We start from the raw sequence: 17,834 nt of genomic DNA, 5'->3' as shown, positions 1-17,834 counted from the left end.
GAACCGAGTCTTGATTATTTTTCTAGGCAGAGAGAGTGAGTAAAAAGAAAAAAACAAGAAAAGCAATAATGAGAATGATAGCTAACATTTATTGAGTACTTACTATGTATCGGGAACTAGTCTAAACATTTGGAATATATGAACCCATTTTCTCCTCAATAATACTTTATTACGTTATATTTTTATAATATGTTATAATACGTTAATATATTTATCATCATCATTTTGGAGATAAAGAAGCATGCTCTTGTGCATGTTATATGTTCCCAGCTAGAAAGAACAACGCATCTAAAATTATAGCAGGTTGTAACCAGAATGTTGAGTGCGTGTAAGAAATATTGGTAGATGAGGAATTAAAAAAAAAAGCAGTGATGGGAACCTGTGATTCACCCTGGATGGTGAGATCATGGTTGGAATTCATTTAGCCGTGATTTTTCTCTGCAATAAAAGTGAATTACTTGTTTAGAAAGGGAAATTGATGCAAATATAAAACTCAGCAAATTTGAGTATGAAGAAAAGAAAGAGAGTGTCCTCATCTGGGAACCATAGGTAGCTGAATGAAGGGCTAAGAAAAGGTTCATAGACTGTTGCTCATTGTTTTGATTTTGCTTTTGAGATGGGAAAGCCCTGGATATATTTACAGGCTGAAAGGAATGATAGTCATGGTACCAGTAGAAAATGAAGGCATTGAATGACATCAAAAAGTTTGAGAAGAGGCCATGGTGGAGGAATGATGAGCATAAGATTTTGAACAAAGGGATGAGGAGATTCTCCTAAAGTGAGCACTGGTAAACTTAGATGTAGAAGAATTTGAAGAATCTCACGATTGATGAACGTTTTCTTCAAAAGTAGTATTTGAAACCCGATGGTGAAGAGGTGGAGGACTGAAAGAACGTTGATAAAAAAAAGTTAGAGAAGAGGGGGTTGCTGATCAAGGAAAGGAAAGGGAGGGCTTCTAAGACCAGGCTGAAGGCACTATTCCAGTTGCGTAAAGGGTAGAAACTGTTGGGAATGATTTAGAATGAATACAACAGAAGGAGAGGAGTTGAGAGCAATAATGAGAGACAATTTATAGGCTAATGGAAACTTGCTGAAACAGGAAAGCAACTGGGTATAAGTATGACAATTAAGAGTAAGGTTTAAGGTTTCAGAGATTTAATAATGCAGGGGCAAAGTAAAGATGTAGGGCAAGCCAATCAAGCTGAACTGCTGTGTACAGGAGGTCTGGTTGCTATTCAAGTTCAAGGTCTTATTATCTCTTACTTGAAATGATGCCATAGTAACATAACAGCTATCTATGACTCATGTCTTGCTCCTTTATAATCTTTTCTAACATGGTAGCCAGAATGATCTTTAAAAAGTCTACATCACGTCATGCCACTCCACTACCTATGACATTCTAATAGTTTGCCATTAAATATTAATAAAATCTCAATTCCTTTCCATGGCCTAACAGGCCCCGTATGACCCAGACCCTAGCCACTTCTCAGATCTCACCTCATACGAGATCACCTCTTGCTCTGGCCATACTCATCTTCTATCAAACTCCCCCACAATGTTTCAATATAAGGGTCTTTCACATGACCTATTCCCTCTGTTGGGAATGTTCTTTTCCCAGACTTTATATGCTTGAGTCTTCTTATCATTCAGCTTTCAGCTTAAATGTTTCCTCCTTAGAGACAATGCCCCTTCCGTAGCTACCCACCTACCACAAACCATGTGTAACATTCATCCTGCTTCATTTTCTTGATAGCGTTTGTCAGTGTATACTATATCCTCTTGCTAAGTTATTTCTTGGCAGTCTCCAACCTTGCTCCCAGAATGTGCGTTCCATAAGTACTAGAATCACATATACAATTTTCTGTTCTGTTTTTGTTGCAGCCTCAGAGTCTAGACGGGTACTTGGTCCATGGCAGAAATCACCCCATTTTCCCCACCCATGATTGTTGAATGAGTGAGCTGAGAGTCTGAGGCCTTTGAAAGATGCTTCACTCTAGGATTCTGAGCCAAATCCTTCATTTTATAGGCAAAGGTTTAATGGTCTAAGAGGCTATGATTCAAAATAAGGGAGATTAGGAAATTGTATCAGTGAGTCACAGTGAGAAAACAAAACTAAGAAAAGAAAGGGCACTACAGCAGCCTGAGTCCTTAAAGTTGGTGATGAGCCATCATAATTATTCTTCCAGAAAATCCACAGAATGTTATTTGCAGAGACTCTATCGTTGAGAGACATTTATAATTTAAAGCGCAAACATTTTACACACTCAGAATTAAATTGCATTGATTTCTTCTGGTTTGCTAAAGAGATAAAGTGCAAGGCAATAAAATAAAAGCCTTGACTTTGCACCAAGCTCTGATCTCTTTTCTTGAGGCTCTCTGGGTGATCTTACTATGAATGTAGTTTTAAGCACTGAAGACATTGAGATTTGAGTCTGGGAAGGAAGTCTGAAAGAATTAACGTGTTGCTGTGGGGCCAATGTACCATTTTGAAGTAGTTTGGACCATGTTGCTGTTCTGTTAGTTATAGTGGTAGAGACACCGTCATCAAAAAGGCAGAAATACAAGTCTTCCTTTTAGAGTGAACATGGGAGTCAAAGCCATGTGTGCTTTTGAGGATGAGGATCTGGGGCCTTTTTAAGAAAAAGACTGGAGAGCTAATAGACATCTTTGGTCAGTTCAAATACTTCTTCAAATACTTGTTACCAAAAAAAAAAAAAATACATTGATAGCCACTGGTTTATGAATCCTACCCAAGGAAAATATGCCACTTTTACACACCAAGAAGAATCTTCTAGAAAGTCTTCTGAGTAATCTAAAATAGCATTTAAATGCAACACAGGAAACAGTGCTTCATGCCAATAAAGAAGGAACAATCTGAGTAAAAAACTAAAACAAGTTCAGTTTGGAGGCAAAGACTGTGAAAACTACTACTCACCTGGGTTTGGGTAGAGATGCCCATTATTACTACTAATAATCAGAACAATAATAATAATTGAATGTAATCCTAAAGCAGGAAGCATAATTGACAGCGTAGGCATGAAAGTCTTGTAATAACCCAAGCCTCAGCTGTGCCTGGGCACTGAGAGTGGGAAGAACTAGGGAAAAGAATTACAATTAAAAAGAAATTGACATATATGAATTGAATCGGGCACAGACTTTTTATTAAAATTAAATAGAGAGGCTAATTAAACTGCAGGAAAACTTCCACTGAACTCCACAGTTTCCACGAAACAAGAAGAAAAACCAAGGGAAGGTGTGAGAAAATAGGAAGAAAAATCAGAAGTTTTCCACTTACTGATTTCTGGTTACTAGTATTCTAAGGAAGAAATGAGAGTGAAATACAGGATGGCTGTAAAGTCTGGAAACCTAGACACATATACACAATAAGTGGTTTTTTGATATTACGATGTATGACAGTTTCTGTGACATTAGTGACATGACATCCATGACAATGATATAATCCATTATATGTCCAATTATGCAGTGATCAAGAGGGTTCAGCACAGGAGAACTGGAAGCCAGTTCAAACTGGTCATGACAATCAATCTAGCTTCAGAAACTTTCATTCAACCGGTCGCACATCACTCCGTCATAATAATGGGACAGTGTTTCATCCTGTCGGAAACCTTTTGAGTGACCTTCTGCTAGCCTTTCAGCTGTGGGCATTAATGGGTCACTTAACATGGTCAAATATGGTATGTTTCCAGACGTTAGAGCCAAACGATAGGCCAAAGACTGAGAAACATGATACCGTATGTTCCCTATGGCAAGGCCTTAGCATAGGCTGTTCCCTTTGCTTGGCAAACTCCTTGTCCTCCTCTTTTACCTACCTACCATCTCGTCCTAAACAGCACGGCTCCTACACTGCATCTTCGAGAAAGTCTTCCCAGATCAGAATATTAGCTCAGGTCCCTTTCTGCTTTTTTAGCAGCTTGTCCTCCTTCATCGTACTTGTCATCATTGTGATTAAATAACTATTTGTGAAATTGGTTTGTTTTAAGCCTTCTTCCCGTGATGTAAGCTCCATGAAGACAGGCAGCATACATCTGTCTTATTCACCCCTCCATCTCCTTCCAGAACCTTCCATGCAGTAGGCAGTAGCTATTAACTGTTTACTGAGCAATTAGTCTTCCCTTTTCAATTCCCTACCACCATCTTAAATTCAATTAAATGCTGGAAAAAAAAAAAAAAAAAGACTAAAAAGACTGCTTTGCAAATGTTGCCTCTGCCTTGCAAGCAAAATCAAAAACATAGGTTTGCCAGAACCCCCACAGTCTTTTAAAGAAAAAGTAATTCCACCCACCACCTGGGTCTCTCTCTCCTTAGGGAGTTTTGGGGGAAGGCTGGAAGATCTAGCTGAGGCTTGTTCAATTGTCAAATCATTACCTCGGCCTCACTTACTGAGCTCTTTAAGATAAAACGTGACTTAACAGCACCAGATATGACAAAGCCATCTCTGATATTTTCTAACATAATCGCCTATCATTGTACATTGCAAAGGAAAATGTCTCTTGAATTTGAAAAGGATGCTGAGATGGGAAAAATGTTTACAACCGGAAAAAGAAAAACTCTCTTACAAAAACACCCAATATGGCAAAGAGGAAAACAAAAAAATGTACCTCACTGAAAATGAGGGAGAAAAGGAGAAATACAAACACACCTTAATTCTCCTCTTCTGAATGACATGATTGGTATTGCTTTTTGAGATTCATAATTCTCTCTAATTATTATGGATATTACTGATTAAAACATTACAAAAATAAGTTGTTTAGACATTTACACCAAATCTCCCAAATTAAAACACAAATCCCCTTATGGCTATAGGAGTCAAAAAAAAAAAACGTTTTATGGATGCTTTCAGTATGGCCTTGAGAGTGAATTTTGCTATTTATCCTCTTCCTTCTTCAAATATTTTGATCTACTTTGGAGCCTCCAGCAATCTTTGTTTTCTGGTTAGAAATGTTGATAGAAACGATTCCCTGTAGAAATAGCCTTGGGGACATCCTTGCCATCGCCACTCAAATTTCCCTTGAAACCTCCTATTTGTGATTTTTCTCACAGTGGCCTCCAATGATCTCTCCTCCAATGGATGAAAGCTTTGGTTCGTATTTAGTATAATTACTTAATCAAATCATATTTCTAGTATACATGCCGTACATATCCAACATTAATTCACTAATGTTTTCGTGTGTGGAACTCCATTTGTGTTCTTACAATGTGTAATTCCTCATGAGGGGCAATCAGTATGTGGGGGTAATTCTTTTCCTATAGCACCTACCAACTAGCACATGCAAAGCTAATAAATATATTACAGTGATGAAGCTGAAGGAAAATGAGAGCCAAGTGAACAGACTTTATCACCAAACACAGTATGATGGAACTCAGTGGCATGCAAACACACTGACATTTCAGGGGATAGAATTCCAAAGTGGCAATTCTAATCCTTGCCCCTCTCAAAAATATAAGCATCTGGTGTGAAGCAGGAAACTGAGCTATGCTCATTTCTGGGTGTAAAATATACAAAGCACTTATACATATTATTTAATTCATAGTTCCTTTGATGTGGATAGAAAATGAGTATTAAGGTGAAAATAGGAAACAGAACAAAAAACCCACAAAAATAGAGGCCTCTAAAGGAACACAAAACGGAGTTAAAAGTTTTACTTTAGTATATAGAAAGAGTTAGCAGTACAATAATTTTTACTGGAATTTTGCATTGATCATAGTAAGTTTTAGTTTTTATATATAATACATTATATATAATATAATATAGAATTCTCAAGGCTCCATATACCATGTGCTACTTTCAAAACCCCATGCTTTTCTGAAGTTATATTCAGTGTGTGTGTGTTACATATGCTTAGGAATAGTTTGACTGAACAAATTATATCAAAATAAGATTGCCAACACAGGGCAGCTAATGGGCAAGTAACAACAATGGGACAAGAGCATGAGGCTTAGAGGGCAGCGTCATGTGGTTACCTGAGCTGTGTTAAGTGCTAGTCTGAGGTCTCTTGATAAAGAGTTGAGATTTCAGAGAGAAAATATAGGAATCAGACATCAGACTGTTCTCTCAATGAGTGCAGCACTGGATACCTGAGGACACTGGACAAAAGCCTTCAAATTTATGAGCAAAGATGATTTCCAACCTACGAATCCCTTCCAGGAAGACTACCAATCAAGGGTGAGGACAAGTAGGACATTCTTCAGACAGACAAAGTGTCAATGGCTGCACCTTTCACCCGCCTTTTCTCCGGAAGCTACAGAAAGATATATAACTTCAGAATGAGGGAGTCAACTAAGAAAGACAAAACTTGGGATCCGACATAAAAGTGAAGCCCAGGGATTTCCCAGAATGAGGAGCAAGGAGGATCCAGGATGACAGCTACAAGGCAGGTGCACAGAGCACCTACGTCAGACTGGAGCTGGATAGAAGACTCTGGCAGGGGGGTCTCCAAGAAAAAAGTGGAGATGATAGATTACCTGTGTGTTTATGTTAAGAGGAGTTTTATAGCTGTGCTAGCTATGACACTGGTAAGTGGTTAGAAAAATACACCAAAGAGATAATGAGGGGATTTATTAACAAGGAGTTGCAGGAGAAAGGAAATACAACCATAATAGTAGAATGTTGTACTCCTAACAGTAGAATGAGGGTAGGATGCTCTACCCTCGGTCTCTAGAGTAGTGCCTGAAACATTCTAAGCACCCAGTAAAGATCTGTGGAATAAATGAATACATGGTATGATCTCACATTTTTCTCAGTAGGTGGAAATTGTAACAATGTAAACTGATTCAGTCAAAATGTGACAGAATTTTATTCGGAAATTGGAGGTGAGGAGGTATGTGCGTGTTGGGAGATGGAGGGGGTGAGAAAACCCAACCCTTTTCTTCCAGAGTCAGAAGTCATTAGTTAATATGTAAAACTGCAAAGGCAAGAAACAGAAGCATATTTTTAGAAATATGGAGGAAAACATTTGAAAAAGCAACTGAAAGGGTATAAGTGTGGAGCAGTTCTACAAGACATGGTGAAGTAGAGGAAAAAGACTTCTGTTCTGTTGTTTGTTTTCTCTTAGGCCTCTAGATACTGTCTTAAGTTCAGTTGCTTAGGAAACAGACTCTGAGACCTAGTTTTGTGTGTGGGAAGTTTTGGGGGGAGTGCCATCGACATCTAGGAAGAGGGAGGAGGTGAACTTTGATGCAGTTGCAACAAAGACCTCAGCTGACCCCAACACCCACAGGGGAGACAAGGGACTGGATCTTTATATGCCACCCAGCCCACCCACTGCTCACTAGATATGTGCCACTCCCAGGAAGGGGCTTGACCTTGGGTAAGGTGGCTTCTTTGGTCAAGGGCAGTTCCCAGTGAAGAAGTGAACTGAGAGTCATCAGCTAACCCTCAAGCAGGTGAAGTAATGGTGCTTCTATCCTGAAGGAGGATCAGGGTACTATGTGAGGTTTTTAAGCTATGCAAATGTATTAGTTAGAGAAAAATTAAGTGAAAATATAAAATTAATGCGTGCTTATTATTTAAATTTAAAAAAAAAAAAGGCAGGTGAGCAATTTGCCCCTGACATACAGCTTTGAATGATGAAACCAGAACTTGAAACTAGGTTGGCCTGTCTCTAAATCTCACCTAGTGTTGTATGGGCTCAACAATTACACAGTGTTTGAGATTCTTCTAATATTAACAATCCACGAGACTATAATTTCCAACCAATAAACAAATACTTGCAATAAATATCGTAAAGTTAGTCCTTGAGATCAAATGTGTTTTAAACGCAATCATCTTACTGTAACATGGTTTACTGTCGCTATTTTTAGTTAAAAAAGACATTGTTTACATTTGAAAGTTGTCTTTTTCCAGTAGAAATTAAAGATTTTATTCTTAGCACTGACCTAAATAGAGATGGCTTTTGCCTCTGCATCTATAATAGCAGATCAGTGTGCTAAAGTTTCTGTAGAAACTGACCTAAAAATGAGTCTTCTCAGATTCAGGAAATATTTAAGAACCCTATTAGACTGTGTTCCTTTAGGCAGAAATACATTTATGTCATTTTTTGTTTCCCCAAAGCCTGGCACTCAGGAAGTACCCAATGTTTGTGGAATAGAATTTTTGCTCTGTGAGAAAAAAGACTTTTTTTAAATCTGTTTTGTATATTTCTGTAGCTCAGGCAACTAGGACAGTACCTGGCCCGTAGTAGGTACTCATTTTACCCAAATATTTATTAACTGACTATAAAATTCAACTAAAACTGAGGTTAAATGTGGGCACCACAGCTCTAAATCCTCTTAAACTCAACTTTGCAAATACAGCATTTTCTAAATCAGATTAAACTTTGCCTATGTTATGCATGTGACATTTTACCAGTAGACACCTATGTTGTGCTAATGCTTTTATTATGGTCCTATCCTTCCAACAAGGACTGCTGCTGTGTAGTCCTCCTAAGTGACAGAGCCAGACAATACTTAGCAAATACTCTTTCTCTGAATGAGAAACAGGAGAGAATCAGACACTGTGGTTTATACAATACATACTCCAGAATTATTATTATTTTTTTAAGTAGCTCTTTTAGAAACTCAGAATCAACCAGGATATGGAGGCGATTATGGGAGTTACAAAGTAATGAACTTATTCTGTCCAGTCTTTTGCATAAGTGGTCAGGAATAATATTTGCATCAGTTATATCATATTGATTCTTGCAGAGCCTCAATAAAGACAAAAGAACATATGCAAAAATAAATGTCTGTTTGGGGGGACACAGAATACATAGATGGAGGCGTCTATTATATTTGGCTTTAAAATGAAAACAACGAAAATAATAAAGCAAACAAACAAAACCCAAAACAAATGACAACAGAAACAAAACCCCATTCAGGTCAATTCTCTTTAGTAAAAAGTGTCTATTTCATTGTCCTTGCTTATTCCTCTCTCATAAAATCGTCTTTCAAATGTCATCCCCTCCCCCTGGCCAATAGATCAAGCATTCTCTAACAGGCTAGATAGGGCAGTAAGAACTAATAATGATAATAAGAATAATGAGAAATGGCCTGAAAGATATATTTCATGTGTCTTCCTCTCTCCTTGTCTTTCTCAGCAGAATAGCTTCCCAGCCAGTGCGGCATTAATCATCAGAACAGCAGCTCTGAGATAAAGGCTGGGTGAAATTTCATTGTGCATTATAGTATGAGTTGTGGGTGCATGAATATGTGTCTCTCTCAGTATCTGGGAGGAGGAAGTGGAGAGGCAGAGGAGAAAAATCTGTCATTTTATATATTTATACTGCTCAAGATGGTCAGGACTGGTTCTCCATTGTTACTGCGGATTAAAATCATTCACGTCTTTCTGCTTTCATTGGTGGGCACCTCTCAGAAAGGCGGATAAATATTATGACAAGTTAAATTCTACCTACTTTTTTTCCCATCTGCCTCAGGAATATAACAAAGTAAGGGACAGGATGAGGGGACGAGTGGGACCAGGAGCAGGACTGTCTGAAGGGATGAATTGTTCTTTGCTAATTCTTAGTAGGGTGTCTATTCCTTCACTTACATAATGCTTTGGGTTAGCAAGATTTCATGTCTTTAAGAGCCCTGAACTAAACTTGAGGAGGCTGTTTAGAAGAGATAGGTAAACAGATGCTACAACAACTCAGCAGGAACTGCAAATATCTACCAGATCCTTGCTCCATAAAATGAGTTCCACATACTGCAGCATGACATCACCTTGCTAGAAATGCATTATCTCAGGCCCCACCCTGAAGTGAATCACAATTCACAATCTGTGCGTTAATAAATCACCAGGGTGATCTGTATACACATAACAGTTTAAGAGGCACTATTCTAGATAATATATGCAAATATACATGATCTCTCTGTCTCTGGATCTCTCTCCCTCCCTCTCACACACACACACCATCAAATGGGATGAGAGACAGAAGAGACTGCATTGTATACACAAGTCAATCAAATTTCCATCAAGTAATCCTCTCAGTGATTGCTAACCACCACAGAAATGATGTGCATTTACTTCCCCAGCCATCTCATCCCTAAATGATGAGAAAATCAAGGAGAACCTTACATTCTCCATTTAGCTAACAGAACTTGCTCTCTAGACAACCCAAGGCATTAATTAGAAGGTTTCAAAAGGCAGGTCTGTCATAACAGCCTTGGTGTGTTTCTAATTGTTACAATCATTCGAACATGCATCAGAAAGGTATAAAAGCACATCCCACCACTCCTACTGCCTCATCAAAGACAGAGAAGAAATATCCATCTTGAATTCTGGCTAGCAATGATTACTGCTGGAAGTCATTCCCCTGTCATACATAAATAGAAAGAGAGAGATGTATTTTCAGAAAAAAAAATTTTTGGGCCTTCGTTTTAACTTGAATTCTTTGTTTTTTTTTGTGGGTTCAGGGGCCTTATTAGTTGTTTTTCTTTTTTTTTGGGGTTGTTCTTTTTGAACCCTTTTTTGCCGTTTTTCGGCAAGGGGGGGGGGATACAGAAAGAAAGAATTATTTATATTATTTGAATTAGAACAAAGATATTCTATTCATTTCTCTCAGCTTTAGCCATGCAACACGTGAAATGAGCAGATAGTTCTTACAGCAATAGAATTACAGTGTTTCTGCTTCCTCTCATTCCTCTAAACTGTCCTTCCTCCTTCTTCCCTCTAATTCATTTAGCCAACCATTTAACTATATGTAAAAGGCACCATGTTAGATAGTTAAAAAAAATATAAAGATGTTAGAGATAATGCGAATCTACTCTTACGCTTGTTAGATGAGAAAAGCGTGGAGACCCAAGGAAACTAACTGCCATGTCAGAGGTCAAATGACTAATTAGAAACAAAATAAAAAATAAAAATTAGGTGCTACTATGACCTTGATCGGAATGTCACTTAAAGTAACACAACAATAACAACAATAACCATCTTTTATTAAGTCACACCGACTTAAGCCCTTGACTTACATTATCTTAACCTATCCATGAAGCTGGTGATGTCATCTCCATATTTCAGATGATGAAACTGAGCTCCAAAAAGCAACTTAGCCCAAATCCCACAGCTGGTAAATGAAGGTCTGCCTAGAATCATGATTTTAACTACTTCTTTATCCACGATGAAGTCTCCTAGTGCCTGCTTCAATGTACTCTTTTCCTTCACGCCAGGCTGCTTTCTCAGCTTTCTTTGTCTACCTTGGACATGAATAATATGGCCTCCTCTGCAGACAAGCATTCGTTTATTTAATATATTTTCCTTTTCTTCAACAAACATTTACTGAGCCCCTCTTTGTGGCAGGCACTGTTCCAGGCCCTGAATGTCAAGTGATAAACTACACAGAGATTATTTCTGCTCTCGATCTAATGGTTTCTCATAGTATCTTCCATCAATGTTCTTTCAAAAGATCGTGAAGAAAACAGGTAACTATGTAGCCAGCTGAATCATAGGGTTGTGACCAGGAATAAATGGGTTCATATAACATACTCGGCCATTAGAGAAAAACAAAAGAGGTAACGGAAAGCAGATAGAAGACTCCCACAAACCTACCCACATGCGTACAACTAGGAAAATGCGCCTCAAGTTAATTTTTTAACCATATCAACAAGTAGAAAAGATGGGCCATTAAAAATAATTTTTATTTGCCTATATGTAAAGGCAGGTTTTAGGAGAATTAAGAACTGAGTGGTTTGGGATAGGAATAAGGAGAAAAAAATTAGAGAGGGAAATTGGTGATACTACAGTTCCAAAAGTGGCTTGAAAACTTTGAGTGCTAGATGCAGTCCTTGTTACTATGATAACAAATAAATCCTAAGGAAAGTGAATGAAGGACCAGAAACAAACAAGAACAATCTGGCCCATCAGAGACAAGGAGACATCTCTGGAACTCCTTATTCTTAAGGCAAGGATTTAAAAGCAGCAAAACCATGCTGATGACCATCCCCACTGGTGAGCCTTAACCTTGGAAGTGAGATTCAACTTATAAGTATTAAGAGGCATGTGTTCTCTCTGAGAAGGTGCTGGTGGACTGTTGCCCATTCATACGTTTTGACCAATATTGACTAAGAATTTACTTGTGCTGCTGATACTCTTATAGTACCTGATATAAAGATCTTGCCATTGTAGAATTCATATTCCAGCAAACAGAGACAATAAACCAATAACTGTATGATATGCTGTCAGGAACAGGTAACTGCTATGAGAAACAACGAAGCAAGAGATGATAGAGAGTGCTATTTTATAAAGTGCGATCAACGAAGAACTCTCTGAAAGGTGCCATGTGAGCAGAAACCAGGATGAAGAATGAGTCATACGAAATGCTGGAAAAAGCTGCTTCAGGCAGAAGAATTAGCAAGTGAGAAGTCGAAGACGTGCCTGGTATGTTCAAGCAAGTCTGGGTTATGAGGCACTTATCTAAAGTGTAATATTTAACGGGGTTCCCCAAAATTCATTTATCGATATAAATAATATTTTATTGTCATATTTGAAAACCAATGTTAATGCAAAAAAAAGAATCCATGATAAACAAAATATCAACATTTAGATACAAACAGTATCCAACTCTGTAATTGCACAACCCTATCCCACTCCCCTTTCCTTTATCCTGGTTCTATGTTCGAGGAAGTTCAAAAAGAACTATGTGCCTGGAGCAGTGTCATAGAAAGTATGGTTAGAGAGATAGCAAGGAGGAGATTCATACACCACACGGTAAAGATTTTGACTTCCAATGATCGGAAAAAGCACCCCTCAGAGCTTTAACAACATTTTGAGACCTCCACAGTGACTAGCCAAGAGCTGACCCCACTTCCCTCCCAGCTGTTCAGATGGCTCAAAATAAGTTCTAGCACTTTAGCAGCAGTTCTGGTGGAAATTCCATCCTATAAATATTATAGCCAGATTAGAAGGGCATCTCTACAACTTATTCTAGCAACTCACAGACTTCCAGCCCATCTGCAATGAGGACCTTCTCAGAGGACCTTTTAAGTGACTAAACTCAAGTTTTGAGAAATGCTGATCTCATCCACTAAAATTAAAATATTAAAGAGGGGATGAAAAGAAGCTACACTGCATTCTCTTCCCTGGCTTATTTGTACTGTCAATGTGTAAGTCTTTAAGAGGGAGATAAACACATCAAGCTCCCCCTGTCTTTTTTTTTTTTTTTTTCTTTTAAGAACAATGCATTTCCAGAGAGAAAATGTCACTGGAGAGTTTTACGAGTAAATTAGAGTCCAATTTCCTTCTCCCCAAATTATTCTCTGAGAGGGGAAACGAAAGTACCTGTGTAAGAGTAAGGAAGAGACAAGATATTTCTTGGCTGGCAGCAGAAGTCTAATTAGACTGACAAATCTTCAGTGCCTTCCCCAGTTATGAGGCTTGGCAGGAAAGGAACGAGCCCGGGAGCCGCATGTTATGTAAGGCTGTTAATCAATATTAGCTAAGCCCTGATCCTAAAAATAAACTCCCCCCGGAGGCTCTGTTGTCTAATGGTAAAAGCAAGGGATTGAAAACGGTGTGGACTCCTTGTCTCATTTCTGTAAAGCTGGTGGCAGCAGGGAAAATATGGAGGGGCTCAGAGAGTTTGATTCTCTGGGTAAGTATAACCCTTTCTGATACAACACATCTACATCCTGTTAGAGGATGGTGTTTGGGATGTGGTAGATTTATTTTGAGTCCCAATCCAAGACAGTTGGATTATTCAAAGAACCTTGAGAAAATATGGTGTTCCAGCCAGAGTCTCAAAATGGCATTGATACCAATTTTGTCGAATCATCTGAAATAGCTGATACTTGACTATTTTGGTCTATAAAAACGGCAACTTTACATGCTTCACTTTCATAGGACACTGGGTGCAATAACTATTCAGCGAAGCCAATTTCCACTCCAGAAAATGAAAGAATCTCCCATAGAAATCTCTTCTAATTGATGAGTTCAGGGCTATGGTTCAATCTGGAACCACAAGAGGAAATCCTGGGTAATTGGGGATTGGTGTCGATGTAGACAAAATTGTTCATCTTGTGCTTAGCCAAACATAAAGGAAGGCTCGATGAGGCTCTGTGAGTTCTGGGACAGTCTCCTGGGTGGAAGGGTTCCCCGATGTTCAGCACTGAGTGGAAACTTATGGGGAAAGCCATGGCCTAAGTTCTTTCCACACATGGACATGTTTATTTCTTACAACAAGCCCATGGGAAAGGTACTGTTAAGCCATTCTACAGATAATAAAATAGAGGCTTAGAGAGGCTAATCGACCTGCCCAGAGATACACAGTTAAGTAACTGAAAGAACCTGGAGAACCAGAAATTCTGACTCTGAAGTATACTCTCTTCCCTTCAACGTGCTGTCACTCTACCTAGAACATGCAAGTTTGTTTGTTTGTTTGTTTGTTTGTTTGTTTGTTGTTTTTGGTAATAATCTCAAGGCTGAAGTGTGCTTCTTATTGTTCTCAGCCTAAATCTGAAAGTAGACCAGAAGGGGGACTTTCCACATAGGTATTATTACGAAGCCCGAAAAAGTTTGGATTCCTTCTGGGATCTTTGAAAGTTGTTCACATTCGACCACCAAATTTGTGAGTGTGAGATAAAAATGCAATTTCATGAAGCTCTCAAGTCTTTCATTTCTACTGTTTATTAGGATAGTTCCAATCTAAGCTGAGTATTGTCATTTTCTGGTAATTTTCTGGTGCCAGGCAGCACTAGCCAATGTCAAGGTGGTTTTATCAATGCCCAAAACAAAACAAAAAATGGGTCATTATCAGTATCATGCTAATAATGTACAAATGATTCCAAATGGTGGTTTGTATAGAATACACTGAGTTCTTTTTTTTATTGATGACTCGGTCTGGAGGCCTTAGGTAAGAGAATACACATTATTCTTGGAACTATTTTCCTTTTGGCCCTTTCTCACAAGGACATTTTGGTCTTGGTGACTGAAAGTTATGACTAAAAGACACTTGTTTCACACTTTGCCATCTATCTTGAACGAGGACCAAGAAATTTGAGTGTAGGCTGTGTTGGACTTTGTTTTTTTAGAAGCTGAACTATCAGCGTCATGATAGTAACCCACTGACACTTGGATCAGCTGTAACATAACACAAGTGCCTGAACGATTGCTGGGGCATCCCTGGTAGCAAGACCCACAGGGAACCCAATCCAGTCCTCTCTTTTTGGTCCTCTCTCATGGTGGGGTAAGGGGTCAGGTCAAGACTCTCAGAATCTGGATCTCTTGCCTCGCACGAATCTCCTCTATGCATTCTGTATTCTAGTTGAGATTGGCTGTCACCCTCAGGAATTACTTACTGTCTCTGACTTGGACAACTTAGCTTCGGACATTCAACCACCCTGGGGTTTGTTCCTGTCAGCATGAATCTGACTGTACTCATCTACAGGCCCAGTCATACCCACCCCAGCCATGAGATCCAGCCAGCCATCCCATATACCACCCTTCACTCCCAACACACCACCATTTGTAAGCTGCTACCTCATATCGATAGCTCATGTCAAGCTCTCTTGCCCTCTTTAGATTGTAAGCTCCATAATGGCAAGAATCTTAAATTCCTCTTCTTTGAAACCCCTAAAATATGTGTAGACATATTTCATAGCTGAACATAATCTCCAAGAACCACAGAACCCCAGGTTGGTTTAAAAATGGAAGAGAAAGTAAAAGATGGGTAGTGAGGTATCCGAGACCAGGGACCTTAGAGAACTTTTATTTGTCAGAACTAATTTCAGCCTCCAAGTTCTACTTTGACCCTCCTTCAAATCCTTATCCCCCCAAACCTCCTAGCCCCTACTGTGAACTACAAACACTGCTGTCTATAAAAACAACCCCATTTTCTGAGGTAGATTCTTGCTTGAGAGAGTAGTGACTTGCATACCAAATGTGGGGATAGAATACAAAAAGAAGGTTAAAACACAGTCAGTCATACTCTTCATGATGTACCTGTTTTAAGCATTTCTCTTATATTAACTTAGTTATCATCATAACCATCACACGTTGCAACCACTAGCAGTACCTTTTGCTCTGACCCCGCTTGCCTAGCTTTACAATGTGGTAGACAGGTTGGTTTCAAATTCTGGCTACTCTTCCCATCGGATTTGGGGTTTATGCCCCTTTCCCTGAGGCTGAGAGAGGTCTGTGGATGCTTTGACCAATAGAATGTGATGGAAGTGACATTGTGTGGGTGTCCAGGACCAGGCTTTAAGAAACTGGCAGTCTCTACTTCCTCTCTTGGAAAGCTCTCTCTGGGAGCCCTGAGCCTCCATGAGAGAAGTCTTACTATTCTGCTAGAAAGACTACATGGAGAGTCACAGAGACTATGTGGAGAGGGAAATGGACCCAGCTGAGTCCAGTGTTTCCTGTTAACCCACCCAGGCACACGGCACATGAATGAAATCAGACCCTCCAGACCCAAGTAGCCACTGAGTAACTCCAGCAGACTCCACATGGGGCAGAAGAACTGCCTTGCTGAGCCCTGCATTTTGTGAGATCCAATGACATAACTGTTGTTTTAAGTCACTAAATTTAATGGGAAAGTTGGTTTCATAGCAATAGTTAACTAGAGCACATGTGAATTGCCTAAGGTCACTTAGCTTATATGAAGAACTAGGTTTTTCATATTAGGCAAGTCTGATTCCAAGTGCATGCATTTAATCACTGCAATAGCCTTACCACTGGAAAAAATACAAATAAAATTGCCCAAAGCACACTAACTATTCAGAAGGGAAAATGCTCCATAAGCCATGCCTCTTCTAGCTGTTAGATGATGATAAGATATGTCATAAAGCCTATCTTGTTTTGTGGTTTTCTTCGAAAAATATTTACTGAGCATCTTCTAAGTGGCAGACCTTTACTTGAGAATTATCACCCACCCACCTGCTTTCTCAATCTTAACTTATTATTATTTTATTTAGGGAACACTTAAGAGACATCCTTCTTAAGACAGGGTGAGGACCTGATGCTTGGACACCATAGTTGTGATTTAACATAGCCCATGTAATTCACAAGTAGGTCTGTAACGAACCAGGTTATCAACAAGATCAAAGCACCAATTACTTCCATATCAACTCGAAAACTTTTTATTCATATTCACACACAGTTAAGAGCAGCACTGAAAGCACTTTGCAGTTTTCTTTTGATCAGAAATCAACACTAACCAAGGTCTTATCAGAAATGACCTGCTCAAATGATGCTTTCTCAGCTTATGCTCTAAGAAGGGACCAATAGATTTTTGAATAACCAAGATTTTATACTTGTGGATTCACACGCTTTTTCTGTTTTTCCTGGAAGTGCCTCATGTTAGGACAATCAAAATAAAAGGGGACAGAACAGAGTATTGTTTAGAAAAGCGAGTGATGGGCCCGATGAATATAAAATTCAGTCTTCCCTACTTCCTTTTTCTCCTTTCTGAAGTATCTCCCAGAATTCAAGTGTTTATGGGTCCACTTTATCCAAGAATATTAGCTGGATCACAGAGGATATATTAGAGATTCTGAGACTGACCTTCTTCATCCAAAGTATTTGGAGTGTGGGAATTGTGAGAATCCAAGGGTTGTTGGATCCCTAGTCCTAACCCATGCTTGATGTGGTCTGTAGAATGTACTTGAGATCAGAATAGGCTTGCAGACAAGATAGGCTATGAGTTTTCACGGAGCCCAGGACAGAGTTCTTATGGCTAGCTGGTAAGAATAAAATGCCCCAAACCATTGGCATAAAGTTATTTCTTCCAGCTAATCTTTAAAAAGAACATGGGGCTTTTCTTATACCTCATCTCAGTCTAATCCAATTCTGCTAGCCTGTTGGCTTTCCTCCAAGAATATGTATTTACACACCCTTAAAAACAAAG

At 39.0% G+C, this 17,834-nt stretch overlaps 1 protein-coding gene across 3 annotated transcripts in view; it reads right to left on the bottom strand.

The window, feature by feature from the left end:
* The window catches only part of NRXN3 (neurexin 3), a 1,427,156-nt gene that overhangs the window by 129,598 nt on the left and 1,279,724 nt on the right, over positions 1-17,834 (bottom strand). The window lies entirely within an intron of this gene.

This window comes from Pteropus vampyrus, unplaced genomic scaffold (genome assembly GCF_000151845.1).
Source record: "Pteropus vampyrus isolate Shadow unplaced genomic scaffold, Pvam_2.0 Scaffold32, whole genome shotgun sequence".
In the NCBI taxonomy this organism is placed as follows: domain Eukaryota; kingdom Metazoa; phylum Chordata; class Mammalia; order Chiroptera; family Pteropodidae; genus Pteropus; species Pteropus vampyrus.
Note: the sequence above shows the minus strand (reverse complement) of the source record. Positions and strands in the feature narration are given on the sequence as shown.